The sequence below is a fragment of the Ambystoma mexicanum genome, chromosome 6p, assembly GCF_040938575.1.
Source record: "Ambystoma mexicanum isolate Mex_15411 chromosome 6p, UKY_AmexF1_1, whole genome shotgun sequence".
NCBI classification, from domain to species: Eukaryota; Metazoa; Chordata; class Amphibia; order Caudata; family Ambystomatidae; genus Ambystoma; species Ambystoma mexicanum.
Genome location: NC_090935.1, coordinates 980,985,816 through 980,999,322, shown reverse-complemented (window position 1 = coordinate 980,999,322; position 13,507 = coordinate 980,985,816).

Sequence of the window (13,507 nt, the reverse complement as noted above, 5' to 3'; positions counted from 1 at the left end):
GAGATGTGGCCAGCTCAAGGGTCAAGAGGAAAGCAGCCAGCCACCATAGGCTGGTTCCATAATTGGAGCAAAGTATGGAGGTATCCAGGATGGAGCAAGACAGAGCTCAGGTGGAGTAGCAGAGACCATCCACTTATCTGCTCCAGTAAGACTTCCCAACTTGAGGCACTGGGTCCAGGAGTATTTTTCAGCTGGATAGCATAGTAATGGCCAAGCAATAGTTCAAAGGCGATTCAGATACGCCAACCAGTTAGGAGGAGTCGCGGAAGGATGAGGAAGAACCCAGGATGAGATCCCAGCAGTTTGTGAAGAAACCAGGAATAAAGTAAAACATCAGTGGAATTAACATGGCAGAAATATCGCAGACAGTAATTCCCCCGAAATCCCCATGGAGGCGGAGGAATAACACTGCCTTACCACCACTTGTAATTCAAAAGTAATTTCGCGGGACCAAATGGTGGAAATAGTAATTGAGTTTGGTGGTAATTTGGCTAATTTACTGCCAAATTACCGCCAACATCGTGATGAGACCCCATATCTCTTGGCCCATGCCCTGTTGCATTGATGACACAATAGAGTGTTACAATACACAAAAGTGTTTGCCTATGAAAATATACATTTGTTTGTGTTTCTGTGGCCACCTTCGCTAAAGCCCTTGTTTGTATACATCTCCCCCTCTCTCGCTCTATTTTTCTCTCTCTCTCTCTCTCTCTCTCTCTCTCTCTCTCTCTCTCTCTCTCTCTCTCTCTCTCTCTCTCCCTGTCTCTCTCGCTCTCTCTCGCTCTGTTTCTCTCTCTTTCTCTGCTTGTCATGTTGTGTGTAATACTTTATATTTGCTTGTCTTTGTATCCGTTCGTTAGCCAACCTGTAAAGTGTGATAGATGACTGCTAGCTGTAATCTTTAAATTAGTATGCAAATCCTCCTTTCGGATTGAAAAATGCTACAATTAGCTGTGCGATCATTATTTAAGCTTACACAATCTTGTCAGTGCTCCTTACTGTTAAAACAAACAAAACTGCCCCGTGTGGGCATGCCAAACTATACATAAATATGGGGGCTGGTCGTAGTTGTTTGATGTTTGGACATACCTCACGTTTGCAATTTCTCTTATTTCTTTTGCCATTCTATAGGGAGTTGATAATAACCTGGCATTTGGCCTTGCATTCTACACTGCTTTGGTTGTGTCAGGAGAAGCAAAATGTCAACCTTCTGCTGTGTCTGCAGAAGGAGTTTGCAGCAAATCTTGTTTTCCTGGCTGTGTTTGGTGGCAGTTTTTCATCGCTGTTCACATGGGAGGAGGATTTAAACCTATATGTAGGCGTGGAGCGCAGCAAAGTCTGCAGTGTCTGCAGAACCAGTTTGCAGCAGGGAGTCACCGCATAAAGATCCTTGCGACCTGTTGGATTGACTATGATGAAGGGGGAGAATGACACTATGCTGGGGCGGACTCAGAGACAAACACATATTCAAGGTGAGCTTGTGCCGCTGACCCTGACCACCCCCCCGTCCCCCGAGAGGCAATCATCTGGTTTTCTCAGTCCTGCTGCTGATCCTGGGGAGGGAACTGTCCCTGCCTCGACTCCCCGGGTCTGCACATTGGGATTGGAGAAATACAGGAAACTACTCTCAGTGGAGGACGGTGCTCCAGCCTGCACGTTGGATGTCACTGATGATGAAGTAGCCCATTGGTTTGGGACATGACAAAGTGAAACTCTGGGAGTGGCCCGGGTAATCCAAACCCAGAATCTGAAGCCACTATGCCAAGTTTAAATGCACTGATAGAGGGAAATCAGGCATGTGCTACTTGGCCCAATCGAGACTAAGAATACAACAGTGGCCAAGGGTGATGAGCGGGGGACCCATGAAACCCATGAAACACCACTAAGAGACCTCCCTGCATCAACCACGTCAACCGCAGCAAGTGCTTTAGGGGATACCATGCAGAGGAACCTTTTGACAGACGAAACAGCGGTCTCCACTGGTGATCAGCCCCCCATAGCACTGTCAACCTCCCTGCTTGCACTTCGCTTTCCCAGGACATAGATCTTATCCAGGCATCTTTGAATAATAGAGCTAAATGGGAAAAGAATAATCATTTGGCACAGGTGAATGACCTCCTGAAGGACTTGGCCTCACCGATCTCCTAAGGGCAGTCAATCTCCGTAAATCATGATCCACAGCCTTTGGAAATGCCGGGTATACATGGCATTACTTTGCCATCTATGGACAGCCTGCCCCCTAAACCCAGGGAGGAACCATGGGAGGTGGTGCCTAGATTGGTAGAGTTACCTCTGGTGTTGGAAGCCATTGCAGAGAGCTCCGCTATACTCTCTGCAATTTTGCCGGAATCCTCACAAGTATCTGAAGCATCCTCTTTGAGTGACTCAGTCATTTCTCCAAACATGCACAATCAAATTCCCCAAGTAGAGGGCCACTCAATCCATCAAATTCAAGCAATAATGATGTCAGCACTCTCAATCTTGCTGGCCCTTTTCATTAAGCTCTGCAAATCAATTAATGAGCATTTTAAAGAACAAGCCATCCTGCTGGCTATGGTCCACTCAAAAATGATGATCCTACAGGCAGTCTCCAACAAGCTGCAAGCCAGATCGGACCAGGAAGCTGAAGCCACTATTAAATGGCAAAGTAAGCTATGCGACATGGACATTATGGAGCAGTCCGATAAAAGATCACTAATGGAAGCAGTTTTGAAACTCATAAGTGGATTCGCAAGTCAGCTGAGTTGAGCGACAAGGTGGTCATGGGGGAAGCTGAGCGTACTTTGCAACTTTGCATTCAAACAAGTTGGTCAATAGAGGAAAAAATAGGACCCCAAAGACTGATCCAAAGTCAAGTAAACAGAATGGCCTTAATTGGCCAATGGGGGAACACACGTGCAGAAACCAGGGGTCAATAAAGATCCAGATCTCGGAGGCTCCTCCCAGTATGGTGGATGCACTGGTTGCAGAACCAAGAGTATGCAACCTCTTATATCAGAAAAGGTGGTTGAAAGCAGGGACAGTTCCCTCAAGTGCAAAGGCTCCACAAGAACTGAGAGCAGAACTGGAAAATCCTGAGGTGACTGACCCAATCTATTCCATCTTCAACAAAAAACAGAAACCTAAACATGGAGGACCTTTTCCCCAAAGGAGAACATGATAAACATGGTTTTGAAACACACAAATAAATCCAATTCGTTTAAAGCATTCATCAGGAATCAAAAATCTTTGGCTGATGGTGTCCATCTAACTCCAGAGGTGAGAAGTGCAACCGAAGTCCATTCTGTAGAAACTTCTTCACTGGCTATCCATGAAGACCACTGTCTGAATGAGTTGGCAATGGAAACTCCTGAGAGTGTCAGTAATGATTCCATCTCTTTATTACACCTTGGTACATACTCAGTTGAATCATCTGAGGAAGCAATCCAAAGGCCCCAAATAGTGTCGAAGATGACTGCTCAAAAGAGCCCTCTGGGATTTCCTAATCTTCCTGATCTTTTGTTCACAAAACTGATTCAGCAAAATGTTCGCTTGGAGGATGAGTAAACCTTCATGACCCTGGTGGATTGAAGGGTAATAGTGGGTAAAAACCAGGAACGTCTAAGTCCCCCACCTTCATTAAAGCTGAAATATAAAAAGGGGCAAGGTGGCCCGGGGCCTCGAATGTGGATGCAAAAAGAGCAGAGCCAATAATATTATCCTTGGAGCATCGAAAGCGATACGATGATGGTTTGATTTTGAATCGATCAAATGTGATGATATTATTACATCATATACCGCCTTTGGTCTCTCTGACTTCCAAGGATATTCTGGTGGTGGAGTTTCTTCGAGAGGATAGACTAGACTGGGTCCGACTACATGTGAGATCAGATCGGATTAAGTCCATCCTCTGGAGCTCTACCTCAGCCTTTCGATCTTTGGGTTTTGATCTGACTGAAGTCATAGTCAATGAACCAGCATATAAGCAGGAGGATAACTTCAGCGCATTGAAGCAGAGACAGTATCAATGTACAAAGGATCAGAAGAAGATGAAAGTGTCTGAATCCAGTCAGACTAAATCGGATGCTGAAGATGCTGGGAAATCAGACCGCCGACTAAAAGTCGCTTTCTCGAGAAGTCCACAGATCGAAAGGGCAGTAGAATATGGAAAAGCTAGGATCCTGCCCTCTTCAAAGGATGAATATTGGTCCTGCATTCATGTGGCACTGGCAGCCCCAAAGAAACATTAGTACTTAAATAACTTCGGAAGTTAACTACTTCAAATTTGGTCCTGGAACACACAGGGCGTCTTGCACCTAATGAACCATAATTCTGTAGACTGGTCAAACTATGATGTCTTGTTATTTCAGGAAACATGGTTGTGAGAAGCCCAGGTATGTGACGGGTATAGGGCCATTCTAAATCATTCTTTAAAGGGGCAGAGGGTCGTCCATATTCTGGGCTGTTGACACTTGTCAAGAAGGCCACCCAAATTAAAGTTTTAAGTCATGATACCCCAAATCTATGGGTCCAGATTACAACTACCCAATGGCCTAAAGAGGCCTCCCAGGAGCCAATAATATATTAATGTGTGAGCGGGAAAATGCTGGAATGCAGGGTCGATAACATGAATAAGGCTAGTAGAGCACAGGCCATATTTTGGCTTCAAGAAATTGATGGTTGAGACTTGTCCATGTTGATTAACAACACGGCTGGAGATATCCCCACTAAGCATACTTGGGGTCACAATTCAGCTAAAGCAGCACTGGCTTACTTTGTAATGTGCAGGAGAGAATTCAGTCACTGGAGGTCATTCTCTCCTGAGGATACATTGGATCTTATAGGTAGGGGGACATCCAAGCCCTTATTGGACATGGTTTCTCAAGGGAGAAATCGACTCCGCCTCGCACCACAAGATGTCCTGGATATTACTTCTGTGATGAGCTCTAGAATGGAGCTGGGTACTGATATCCTAAACTATGTACCACTCTAAGCAAAATAAGAGCAGGTTGAGTGAAAAGGGGATAAACCAGAATTCATGCACAGACATAATTTTAATAGCAAACTGGTAGCTGAGCGCATGAAATATAGGGCGGACATGAAAAACCTTAACGTTGTGCCTCTGTTCGGGCATTATGGAAAAAAAGAAAGCAGCAGTATAAATATTGGCTGCGCTGCTTTAGAGCATGCAAGTGGAAGGAGAAATTATGCTCAATAAACTGAGCCAAAAGAACTCAAGGCTCACCTGGGAATGGATAAATAAGAATGGAACTTCCCACAGTGCGGTCCAAATACAAATGGTTGATGAGGTGAAATGGATCTCCTACTTCGGGCAACTTTTTGCCTCCAAGCAAGGTGATCCGCTGCTTTCCTGGCCCAGAAATGATGACCAATGGTCACGGGATTTAAATAAACAAGAAATCCTCGATATTATCTTAGGCATTAGCACATCAAGGGCCCCCGGACCAGATGGGCTGTCTAATTATGCTTTGAGGCTTGCATTGGAAGAATGGTCTGAATTTCATATCATCCCAAGCTGGTACAAGGAATTGAATGTACCATTTTTTGTAAAAGTGTCAAAATTCGATCCGGGCAATTGCCGCCCCATAGCATTATTGAACAGTCTGGGAAAAATGTTTGCTACCCTAAAATTGGGGAGTTTGACTGAATTGGCTAGAGTTTCAGGCCATCATGTGGGGTACTTTTACCAACCAAGCAGAATTCCCCTCCATCACCAAGCTGCAATTCAGCATTACCAGCAGAAGGGCTGCACTGGCTGTATTGAGCAACATTGCCTCGCATCAAAACTGTGTTTTGCAGCTACAAAAATGATGGCTGCGCTGGCTTTGCCAAGCACATATAGGGCAAGAGGGAACATGGAACACCCCGAGAATGGCTGGTAGTGTTTTCTTTATATGCACCAAAGGAAAAGAATTGAAAGGCAGCGGTAGTTTGCTGCTAGCTCAAAATTTCCCATTGGAAAAAAGGAAATATTTAACATTTAAAATGACTGCGCACTGATGCTCTTTTCCACCGCTTTGAACAGAACACAGTTCTGATCCAGTGAGACCCAGCTATGTTTATCCGCTTTCAGGTTGTGCTCCAGCAAAAAAAGGGGCATTTCACATTGAATGACAGGCTGTGTCAGGCAAGATCTGTGAAATAACAAAGAAACTTCAGTTCAAGCTGTACGGAAAAATGCTTTACTTTGTAACAAAATATCACAGCTGAACTCTTCACAAGAAGCCTTATTTCTCTGTGCTTATGTTAGTGTCAGTGGACCCTTGCTTTGAACAGATTTCTGTGTATTAGAAATTGACTAGGGCTGCAAATAAGATTTAGAATCTAGATGTCAGAGAAAACTGCATTGGAAGTGACAGCAAAAAGGAAAATTCACCACGTTCAAAAATGGTTGCTTTTTTCAAACAAGAAAATGTCTGTTTAAAAGTAAATTGTTGAATTAAGGCCCTGCCTTTGCATAGAAAGGTGAGGGGGGTTTGTTTTGAAATATATGTAGGATATTTATTCCCAACAGACTTGCTTCTGGTTCAGGAAAGAATAAATACATACATAAATCTACTGTGAAACCAGCAGGACAGGTTTTTTTTCAGCCCCTGGCTTCAAAAGACATGGCTTCCTGGGAACAGGATGTGCCTCCCTTCAAGTGGACAGCCCCTGAGGCATCTGAATCGGAAAGGGTGGTGGATGTAACACACTCATCAGACTCTGTGGCAGTGTGTATTTTATCTCTGCAACTGGAAGATGCAAAAATGTGACGGTTTAACAGTTTAAATGTACTTTTGTAGAATTGCAGGTGAAATAATTCCCACCAAAAATTGCGAAAGATTATTAGACACAATGTCGTACAGACTTGGGAGTTGGACTGCTATGCTCTGTATGAAATATGTCATTTTTCTATGTGATTTGCAAGAGTGCCACAACTGTAAAAATTTGCAATTTATGTCCTAACTGATTTTAGCAAAATTGACTGTGGAATGGCTCCGTACCTCATAAAAACACACCCTATAAAACTGGGTCCCCTTCTTCAGTCCAATCTGCTTCTAGGGAGGAGGCGACATACATAGGCTGACCTATCCCGTTGTTAGAGCCATGTCCAACCAAAGCTGGCACCATTGTATGATCCTATGATGTCACCCGCCTTATAAAAGGGGGAAGCTCACAGATGCAAAGGACACTCTCTTCTGAATTTTCCAGCTCCTGCGTATCCAGATATTCCATATCCACTCTGCAAGACTCCATATTCCACTGCCATGCTAGAGCATAGCTGACCCTAACCAGCCGGGACCGTTGATCCCGAAAAACCCCACTAAAAATCCCATAACTCAGGAAGAAAGGGGGAAAAACTGCAGTGCCCTTTTTGAGAGTATCCTGTGACCTGACCAGCTTTTTGCCCCACTACCTTCATGTTAGATATACCCTTACTATCCAGTGACCAGACAGGCCCAGACAGGCCCAGCTGTTTTGGTTTAGTAGAGCCCACCGCTGTGACAAGTGACTAGATAATGCCTAGCTGTCCAGAAACCGGTGCACTGTCCAAAATACCCCATTCAAGTGCGTGTTGTATTTCCCTTCCCCAACATCCACAAACTGCTCCCTTGCTCTGTAAATTAGGTTCCACCCCATAGAAATCCCATAACTGCCTTCGCAGAAATCCTTCAAACTGTCAGAATCCTCTGTGCATCCTGTCCTTGATCTCCTAGCATTAGCGCCATTTTTCCACTCATTTCTGTCATTGGTATGTCCTTAGTATTAGTATGTCCTTAGTACTATTTTGATTAAATAAATTAATTCTCCCTAAAAAGAGGCACACTGCATGAAGGGTTACAACTGCATTGTAACATTTCTATTCACGGGTGGCGTTCCTCTTTTCCAGCCACTGAAAGCTAGTTTAAGTGAAACTTGCCCTTTCCTTTCAAAACCAATTTTCTCTGTCAACTGCTTTTATCTTTAAAAAAGAATTTACTTTCCCATTGAGAATCTCATCCTTTCATTAATTTAGAGTCACTCTTTCATTTGCATATTATCCCTGTGATGTGCATCTGTCATTCAGCATAAAAACCACATTCCAATTCTGTCTATTTCACCCATTTTTCAAACCGATTTGACATTTAAACCCATGTAAATTAGCAAATACAATTCCTACGTGTGTGATTTGACTGCACTGTGTTTTTATTTCAAAGTAGATTTTTGAACTTTATGCCCATTGTTGGTACATTCCCTTGTAGTTGCTGGTGTTCTTACATACCTGATGCTGTTATAACTCATATTTACTTCATTCATTCCACTGCACATTTAAATTTAATATTTAGTTATTCCGAGTGCTATTTTATGCAATTGCAAGGGTTTTAACATTTTGCCTCCCATTTCCTGGGGGAAGGTCAGATTAAAATTCAGTTTGCTGCCTAGTATACCTGACTCCTTGCTGCTCCTTTCTATTCACCCAAAATTCGGTTAACAGGGGTTTGAGGGAGAATTGCAGGGGGAAATCATAACTCGGGTGCTATCTACCCGAACAGTAAAATTGCTCCCATTCATTTGTGCTTTGGATATGTTACAGTAGAAGGTCAAACTAAGTATATTTCATCAATTTACCTTGTATTTATTACCCCATTGGTGATTGTTGCCCAGTATTAAATTTGTGTGATTTTCTTTGAATTAAAATAAATAAATATTGTGTTACCACCCACCGGCCTGGTTCATGGTCCACTGTGACCCGGGATATTTGTAAAAGGGGGTGTGAGATGGGTTGGGTGCCAGCTCAGTCCGAATCCTAGGAAATTAAGTAAAAAGTATTCTAATTGTGCACTGCATCTTAGGCTGGTAGCAAGAGTCCTGGTCTGGGGTGTGACATCCAATTAGAATCCTTACCAATCAAGACCCTAGAAAAAGGGGGTTTGTAAAGGGTATAGAAGCTAGTCTGAACTTATTGTGCTAAACTTACTAAAGCTCCAGACAATCAAGTGAAAAACGAAGCTATATATCGCCTCAATTTACCTGGAGGATGCATTTGATAGTGTGGATATGGGACGACTGTTGGCCAAACTGAGGGAATGGAGCTGCCCAGAGAATTTGGTGGAGTCCCTTTACCAAAAATCAACGATTCAGGTTCACTTGAACCAACAAGGGCTACTGTCAGAGGCGGTCAGGGTTTATAGGGGTCTGAAGCAGGGGTATACCCTCGCTCCCATCCTTTTCAACCTGTACTTCTCTGATTTTGGGGAACTTCAAAAGGGGGTGCGTGGCTTTCACCAAAAGTCAATGGGAGGTCATTTCCATGGCTCATCTATGCAGACAATCTCCTCTTGATTGATAAAGTACCAATTGGGCTACAAAGATGCCTGGACTCCCTATACTCTTACATGGCTCTAAACTGATTAAGAAGGAACATTAAAAAAAACAAAAATCCTGACTTTTAATGCCAAAATAGGTGGGAGGAAATTAAGAGCCCAAAAATTGTATTTGAACCATGATCCTCTGGAATGCGTTGACTCCATTACTTATTTGGTAATTTGGTAATTTGTATTAAAAAAACGCATTGCGGAAACTCAATCGGCAAAGATTTTAAGGCTGAAGACTAAAAACCTCAGGTCTCAAGGCATGATTCTACACAAAAGGTTTGGAAAATTCTCTATGCTACCTTTTATCTACTTCTACAATCAGAAGGTGATTCCTATTTTATCGTATAGAGCTGAATCTGCCTTGAATCTGACAAGGCAAATGGGAGACACTGGGAGGTGCCTTTTGGGTCTTCCGAGAGGTTTGCCCATGGCATGTACAAGATTCAAGCTAGATCTGCCCTCGTTATACTCTGTTTGTCTCTGGAAAGCGTTATCCTTATTCCGTAAAAGCTTGATCTCCCATAAACCCCCGGAATTGACCATCAACTTGGGGGATAATGCCCTGATCCAAGGCAATGACCACTTAAAACTGTGGAAGTCAAAGTGGGCGAGCATTTTGTTGGAACTAGATTCATCAGTTCAAGTCCTTATATCCAATCCTGTCTCTGTAAAGAAGAAATTCAGTAGGCAGCTTTGGATATCTACTCAATTTAAGTGGAAAACATCAATTTTGATGAAGGAATATGTGTTGGAATGACAATCCCTAAGGGAGATACCTAGATACCTTGAAAAAGTTCCCTGCCCAATGATCAGGGCTAATTTTCTAAGAAGGTGCCTTAACCTATACCAAACAAGAGAGGTCTTAACTACTCGGAGGCAACTGGTCGGCCTAGAAAAGAGGTATAGATTCTGTAAACTTCCGAGTGAAATAGAATCATTAAAACATCTGCTAACCTCCTGTATAGGTTTAACTGATCAGCGTACTCAATTCTTGGGGTCCAAAATAGCAATGACACTGACACTATCTCAGGACGAATGGTGGCAGAGATTCTTGCTGGGTGAAATTCCTTAAGGGACTTATGGATAAAAAAGAAAAATGATCATGAATTAGATTGAGAAATGATTTGTAATATGCTCTGGTTAAAAGGGAGGATAAAGCCCCATCCTTGGGGAATTTTAATTTCATTTTATTTTGAACATTGAAGTGGCTGTGGAGTCTGGAGGATCTGTGGAGTGCCAAGTGGAAAGGAATATACTTCTTGTCGCCACATGTATGTGATTGTTGATGAATTTCCATGATTGGGAGGTCTGTCCTGGATCTCCTGTGTGGCTTTTTCGAATTTTTCCCTCTTTCTTTTCTTTTTTCTCCCTCCCTCGTTTGAGATGTATTTTATTAATGTATCCAAATGTGTTTTCCTCCTGTAAAAGGATGAGGTTAATTGTATGGAAAGATGTTCATCAAAGGTTTGAAATAAATCAATTAAAAAAACATAATAATAAAAGAAATGTAAACCTTCAAGATATAAAAACAGTGCAATTTGGTTTCTTAAACAATACGGTGCCAGCCCTTCCTTCCCTAAGGACTTCATCACAGTTGTATTACTAAAACCACCACAGAACGTGTATGTCAATTAGGGCCTGTTTTACAAAGGCATTTTACAATAGCCAATCCCATTGAAAAACGCTTTGTAAATCAGGCTCTTAATCTTTTAGATTTGCACTAAATACAATGGTTTTATATAACACATTTAAACAAAGCACTTCATGGATTTTAGATGAGAACTGCATTTGCATTCCCAACATTGTGTTGTGTACTCTTGTAACTTTTGAGCAAAAAACATGTTAGTCTGTAATTGTATGTATGCATGAAATGCTTATTTGTGGTGTGAGTAGAGCAAGTTCCTCAATCTGCAGACTAAGCATTGGCCACGTAGTGAAATCATTCCACTGTCCCTGTGGAATCATTCCACTGGTCCTGTGCAATCATTCCACTGGCCCTGTGAAATCATTCCACTGTCCCTGTGGAATCATTCCACTGTCCATGTGAAATCATTCCACTGGCCCTGTGAAATCATTCCACTGGCCCTGTGCAATCGTTCCACTGGCCCTGTGCAATCGTTCCACTGGCCCTGTGAAATCATTCCACTGGCCCTGTGCAATCATTCCACTGGCCCTGTGCAATCGTTCCACTGGCCCTGTGAAATCGTTCCACTGGCCCTGTGGAATCATTCCACTGTCCATGTGAAATCATTCCTGGCCAGTGGAATCATTCCACTGTCCATGTGAAATCATTCCACTGTCCCTGTGAAATCATTCCACTGGCCCTGTGAAATCATTCCACTGTGCCTGTGAAATCATTCCACTGGCCCTGTGCAATCATTCCACTGTCCCTGTGGAATCATTCCACTGTCCATGTGAAATCATTCCACTGGCCCTGTGAAATCATTCCACTGGCCCTGTGCAATCATTCCACTGGCCCTGTGCAATCATTCCACTGGCCCTGTGTAATCATTCAACTGTCCCTGTGAAATCATTCCACTGGCCCTGTGGAATCATTCCACTGTCCATGTGAAATCATTCCTGGCCAGTGGAATCATTCCACTGTGCCTGTGCAATCGTTCCACTGGCCCTGTGCAATCGTTCCACTGGCCCTGTGCAATCATTCCACTGGCCCTGTGCAATCATTCCACTGGCCCTGTGCAATCATTCCACTGTCCCTGTGGAATCATTCCACTGTCCATGTGAAATCATTCCACTGGCCCTGTGAAATCATTCCACTGGCCCTGTGCAATCATTCCACTGGCCCTGTGCAATCATTCCACTGGCCCTGTGTAATCATTCAACTGTCCCTGTGAAATCATTCCACTGGCCCTGTGGAATCATTCCACTGTCCATGTGAAATCATTCCTGGCCAGTGGAATCATTCCACTGTGCCTGTGCAATCGTTCCACTGGCCCTGTGCAATCGTTCCACTGGCCCTGTGCAATCATTCCACTGGCCCTGTGCAATCATTCCACTGGCCCTGTGGAATCATTCCACTGGCCCTGTGTAATCATTCCACTGGCCCTGTGCAATCATTCCACTGGCCCTGTGCAATCATTCCACTGGCCCTGTGTAATCATTCCACTGTCCCTGTGAAATCATTTCACTGGCCCTGTGAAATCATTCCACTGGCCCTGTGAAATCATTTCACTGGCCCTGTGAAATCATTCCACTGGCCCTGTGAAATCATTCCACTAGCCCTGTGCAGAAATCTTGAATAGCTAGAAGAAAAATACAAACACTAAATATGCTTCCTTGAGTGTGTCACAGTCGAGGATCTTTCTTTGTATTGAAATCATATGATGCCCTGAAATATCCTTTACCATTTCCAGTGACAATGAATGTTCTTTGCTTTAATAAATGACAGAAGGCGCGCAGCTTCCACGAATTAGAAGCAAAAAGACTCATCAAGTTGCAAGGAAATCAATATTTCAAAAGGAAGCACCGCCCTGATCTATCTATGCTACTGATACAGCTTTGTCTTGATGCTCGCCTCTAAAAAAAACTAAAGGGCAGTGATTTTTGTATCGAATTTGCAAATAACGACACTTCATGGAGCAGGTTGTACGGCCTTATAATCTAAATGTGATTCAATTATAACGTGCGTATCTATTAACATGACGATATATTTATACTAAACAAACCCTAACACTATAGAAGGTCCATTTGTTTAGCTAAGTATAGAGAGAGACATGATCATCAGCTCAGACAATACAAACCATTCGCACCCGGGAAAGACAGATTGACCAATAACAATCTGTCTTTCCCAGGTGCGATTTATAATCACCGCCCTCACCAGCGCAACAAAATAAGAAAGGGGCTAGGTCCCTTTTTGGATGATGGTGGCCTTTTTTAAACATCTTTTTTATGGCGCCATCATCCGAAAAAAGACCTACCCTTTTCGATTTAAATGGCGGCAGTCAGTTATTTTACCTTCTGGGAGATGGGCTTGATCACCCAACGCTGAGATCATCACCGGATGTAGAAAAATGTAAATAAAACCATTTGCATCCTGGTGAAATCGCGGGGTGCAAATGGCTTTCACCCCCTTGGTAAGGGTCTGACATGGACGGTACTGGTGCACAGCCCTGACCTACCTTGGCGAGGACTGGCGGGCCATTACGGGC